Genomic DNA, 6,000 nt, shown 5'->3' with positions numbered 1-6,000 from the left:
GGTAAATTAGTCTTTCTGCAGCAAAGGGAAAATTGTTTTGAATTGTGTGCCTAAAGTACTCACACCCAATAGTACTTGAGAATTGTAAACTTAAAAGTGCATGTATGGAACAAACCTTAGATAGTTACACTTGTATTTACTTTAAAGAAAACTACACTCATTTATGTAGCACAGGCAAAAGTGGCAATGACACATATCCTTGAACTGTGTATTATATTTATGTGGGTAACTTAAATAATAGATATTGGTGCTGATCAGAAGATGAAAAGCTGTTTTTCCAACATTTGAAAACCTTCAGCTTCAATCAAGCAGCACAACATAAATCACAGCAGGGTGTTGTTATTTTTTCATGACCTAGAAAATTCAATACAACATCACGTAAGGATGTGATGGTTTTAACCTAGGTAATAGCACTGAGCACAGAACTACCTTGGCAGCCATACACACACATGGGTCACTGCTACACTTGAGTCATTACTATAGGGATGAGGAATCTTATTCAAGTGAGAACATAAGAAGTGTCCTACCAGATCGTGCCAAAGGCCCATATAGTCCAGAATCCTAGAGTGGCCAGCAAGATGTCTATATGGGAAGACCAGGCCTCACCTTGCCCTCCATGGGCCCTCCAGCCTTAGGATGCCATGAGCCCTGAACTCTCCCTTGGCTCAGAGACAGTTTGGACCCCTCTAAGGGAGAGGGGGGGAGCCCATTGGCAGCCCCACCTTTGGCTCCCCCAGGACAGAGGGGGCCTGTTTCTCTACCACCAGAGCTGGGGGTGAGCAAGAATGCCAGGTGGGGAGGCAGGCAAGCTGAGCGGGCAGCTCTCTGAGGCCCAACCTGGACAGGTGCAAAGGAAAGGGAACACCAAGCACCCTGCAAAATTTAAGAGACTTGTTTGAAAAACCTTCATAGGATGGTAACCTTTCAGGGATTCTTTCAGGTGACCCTTGGGGGAGCCTTCCACCACTGCAATTCTGTGATTCTATGTAGCTTATAAGCAGAACCTGAGTTCAACGGTGCTTTTCTGATTCCCATCAAGTGGAATTCAGAGGCCAGCTGCCTTTGATAGTGGAGGTAGGGTTTACAGAACACTAGCAAAGAAAGTCTCTTCCACTGGGTGCTAATACTTGAAAAGGGCTCTGAAGGGAGATATATTCAAAGGACTGAAGCAAAGCATTTTAACCATTTATTGAAAATAGCATCAGAATCTTCTCTCTTGGCTGTGTTTAGTCAGTTGCTAAGAGAACCATGGAATTGAGTGCTTGAGCAGGAAAGGGTCATGACTTAGGCTTAGTTCTCACAAATAGCAGATAATGTGGTAAGCCTCTTCCTGGACTCTACCATTTGCAGATGTGGGTTCACATGACTGACTGAATGCTTCTCTGTACCAAAAAACAACAACCAATCAACCAAAATTTAGTATGTCGGAGGAATGATCCTAGTTTAGCCATTTCCCTGCCATACAAGTTCCCTAAATGTAGCAGTTCTGTTTATTTTTGTATGGCAGAGCATTCAGTCATGTAAGTCAATACATGCTGTTTCAACTACAGCCCACAAAATATTTCTTTCCTTATCTGTCCTTTGTGGGAGCTAGCCCTTAGAAATGATGTGGATCTACGGTTATCCACAGATACTTTTAAGCACAAGTACTCAGGATTGGGATTGTGAGACTGAGCCAGTTGGTCCCAATATGAAAACCGGGGACTAGGAATTTTCTTTTGTTCCAAAGAAATACAACCCTGGCTTCATAAATAGACATCCTACTGCCTAAGAGGAGTTTACTATTCTATTTAGCTATATGTGAGTGCAAGAAAAAGGGAGTATAAAGACCCAAAGAATATTAATAAGATGGTGATGTATGCTGCTCTAAGCACAACCCACTCTGTGAATGGAAAAAGTGACTTGCAAATATTATAAATAAATGTTCTGAATGGAAGGGTCTGCAAAATCACAAGACATTGCTGCATGTTAGCCTTGCTGCTGTTACATTTTTTTTGTATGTGTTTTTAGAGCTTCTTTGCTGGAGCACTGTATGGTATAAGAAGCAAAGCAGCCACAGAAATAATCCTTTAATTTGGTGCATCTGGTTCACCAAAATACTGTATAGCCATATGATGGAAACATTGTCACACATTGTTAATTTCATTGCAAAAATATTCTGGTGGCTGTGAGTTGTTTGCTCCGTTCCAGTCTGAACATTAATGGCAATGAATGTGTTATCTGTGTGAAATGTCTCATTTTCGCAGGAACAAAGTATTGTGATTTGAGTGTTTGGAAATTGTGGTGTCTCCAACAGAAGGGAAAACTCGAAGAAAGACATGAAGACTTGTTTTGCAGAAAAGCCCTAAAAATGCAGAAACATTTGTGGATCACCTTTGTGTCTGTCTCAAGCTTTTAATTTGAGCATAGTTTTTTGTGTGTGTTTTGGCAAAGTGAAGGGGAAACAAATTCTAAACCCAATACTTGTGCCAACACTAAACTCATGTTGTGCTTGAATGTTGGTCCTAATAGCTTATCTTATGGCTTAAAGGACTGTCAACTCCTTTGCTGATTTTCTGTGGCTTTACCAGCTAAATGGCAGGGTGGGGGGAATTGGCAAGTTATAGCTTTTTCTGTCAATGACTAGAAAATGTTATTACTGCTTAGTCATCTCCTTAACCCCACCCCCACCCCCAGTCATTACTATGCAGGTACCGTAGTTAACAAAGAAGCTGGCAATCTTCTGTTCAGTAATTCTGAAATGAACAAACTGAAGCTGTGCTAGGAGACTGTACAAATATTTAAAATTGAGATAGTACAGTTAAAGCACTGTTGACCTAATAGCACTTATCATTTAAATAGCACTTCAGAATGTTCAAAGCACTTTCCATTTCTCATTTGTAAACCTTTTAACAGTCCTCTAAGTGTAGTAGTATCCTTATTTTGGGGGCTGTGGAGAGAGCCTGTCTATGACCAAGCTAATTCATTGAATTAGTCAAGATTCAAACAGGACTTGCCTGACTTATAGCTCAATATTTTGGAGTCATTTAGCTATGTTAAGGCTGCAGTCTTATACACATTTACATGGGAGTAAATCCCATTTGAGGTTGTGCTACTCATGCATCTTTTCATTTCTTTCATTTCCGTTTTTATAGCAGGCATGGTTGCTAGTCGGAGCCATGTCACTTGAGGGGGAGTGTTGTCAATTGCCCCCCCCCTGCCCCCGAATGATTTAGATTGTCTATTGCTCTTCTCCCTAGAACAGACATCCCCAAACTTCGGCCGTCCAGATGTTTTGGCCTACAACTCCCATGATCCCTAGCTAACAGGACCAGTGGTCAGGGAAGATGGGAATTGTAGTCCAAAACATCTGGAGGGCCGAAGTTTGGGGATGCCTGCCCTAGAATGTTTTTGATAGCGACTTGGAGAGAGGGTTGGTTTATGAGAATCATGGCACAAGAGAAAAACAGCACCAAAGAACAATGGCATTTGGACTTGGTATATTCATTTTTAATATATATATAGTATTTATCTCTCCCATCCCATCCTTTGAAAAAATAGTTATGGAACTGAGTCTCTTCAACAAGTCTTTGTATTATGTTGGTTATATTTTTTTGTATACATATTACTGTTTTCAACTGAAAAATTATCAGAAGGAAACTGGCCATCCTGACAACCAAAATGTTAAAAAAATAGCAACTGTGCTATTTTTGGGTAGCACAAAGTATTTTGTTTTCAGGTGCTGCACGATGAGTTTTGTGTGTGACGTTATTCCAACATAAAGAACTCTGGAGTGCATGGGTTTCCTTTAAATGGTTTAGTTTACAATGTTTAGACATAAAAATGATGAATCTCTCTTTACTGTGTGACTGTTATGGTAATTGTGCACCATTAACTGTTGGCTATTAAACCTATTCATATCTGTTAAATACTGCTGTAAAATCTGGTAAGCCAGACATTTCTACCTCTATATGGGGCTATGAGGAATAACTAACGTGTTGCAGCAGAATCCTGTAACTCCTACTATTGAATTAAATAATACTGTATCCAGAATTATTAGAAGTATTAATGTATGTTGTCAAAACACTTACATTCTGCATGAAAATGGTTGGTTGAGGAAGTGCTGCTTCATATAATGTACAGTGAACTCACTCACAGAAGTCCTTGCTGCAAGATGTAGTGTTATCTGCTACGGTAGCTTAAAAATGACTAACAGAGTATTGGACAGATTCCAGGAGGGGTAACTGTTGAAAGCTACTAGCTGTTTTTCTTCAAATATATGTAAAATCTGAAATGAGTAAATTGTTTGCAGGTGTTAAGTATAACCGAAAGCTTAAGAGTACAACCCGGAACCCAGTGTTGTTTACTTGTATTACTTGCTTTTAGTAGAGCTGTTGTCTACATCATGTTTATTTATGATCAGCCCTTTCAAATAATTAATAGGACTTTCATTTGTGAAGCACTGTGCAAAATTGCAGCCTTAGAATGCAAGCCAAAGTCTTTCATGTACAGGGGCCTTTGTTCTCTTTGTAAAAGGGAAATAAATAGCCTAGATACATCTAGGGGCTCCCTTCTGAAATGTTTCCTCAAAAAAGAAAGCTAGGAATCCTTCAGCCATGAAACACATACAGATGTGGATCACAGCCATAGAGCGACTATAAACTTTGTATAAGTTTAAGCAGTGAAGCCACTGAAGTCTATTTGTCATATTTTAAGGGTTCAGTCACAAGGGGAAAACATGTTATTTGTGTTTACACCAGATGCCAGCAGAACATAGCATTGATTGGCTTAGAACTAGTCACATCATTAATCCTTACCCTGAAACGGTATTTGTGGTTTTTTTTTTTAAAATCATTTCTGCTTTTTTAAAAAAGGGAGAATGTACATTTAATTGACTCTCAAACAATATATTTGTAGTGTGTTTAAGTGAACAGAATGGAAGGAGGGTCAAGAATACTGAGCTGGCATTAAATTTGTTGGGCATTATATTTATCAAATGCATTTGTGTGGTGATGGTAGTGGGAAAGCCGGGTTTGAGATGCAAGACAAAAGGTCACATCAAGTCATGACTTTGTATTTACCACCAATATGTTTAAAGAGGGATTTTTCAAATTACAAACAAATACAAGGGTGCTTGTCATTGCTTAAATATTTCAAAGTGAAGTCAAATTGACATTATTGTTATTATTAAATTTTAATACATTTCAGGTTGGTATTATTGCACACTTCTGTATGTTTGGACAGGTTTTCTAGCAAACGTGTGCAAACAGTCTTCTGTTTGCTGTTAATGTATTCTACAAATAAAAGATTAATACATTTGAAGGTGAAATTATGATATTTTACTATTACTTCTGTTTTCCAATGTATTTGCATCACACATTAATAGCAAGACAATAAATGGAGGGGAAGGGTATACCTGTCCTTAAGGCGAAGCATGTCTTAGTTCCTTGAAAGTGTTGAGTAAGATCCTTGCTGGAACTTGGAGAGCTAACTAACCATTGAAAATATTGGGCTTTTGCATTAATTTTAGGCAATATGTTCTAATGGAGAAGAGAGGGAGGCTTTGAGATGAGCCAATTCCTATAATTTCAATAGAATTTCCTGCCTACTTAAAATTTGAAAGAATATAATCCTAGTGAGCAATGGCTAAACAGGTTCTCCTTGTTTGTTTCCTGTCTTAAAGTTATCTTTCTTTTATCTTGGTGGCAACCATACTTTCGAAGGAGCTTTTGATTAGATTCATGGTCACCAGATTAAATGTGCTGATATTTACACAAGGTGTTAGGATCTTAGGATGTCTCCTCCACACATTTGCAATAAGACTGGTACCACAGTCAAGAGTTCATAATGAGGATCTCTTTTTCAGTGAACTCAGTGCAATCCTACCCATGTCTACTCAGAAGCAAGTCCTATTGAATTCAATTGTGTAATGCTCTGCTGCCTGATCAGATAAAAAATGTTGCACATTTCTCAGATTTGAGCCCTGGCACTAAAAACCAGACTTCAACCCCTGTGTACATT

The sequence above is a fragment of the Zootoca vivipara genome, chromosome 8, assembly GCF_965207765.1.
Source record: "Zootoca vivipara chromosome 8, rZooViv2.hap1.1, whole genome shotgun sequence".
NCBI classification, from domain to species: Eukaryota; Metazoa; Chordata; class Lepidosauria; order Squamata; family Lacertidae; genus Zootoca; species Zootoca vivipara.
Note: the sequence above shows the minus strand (reverse complement) of the source record.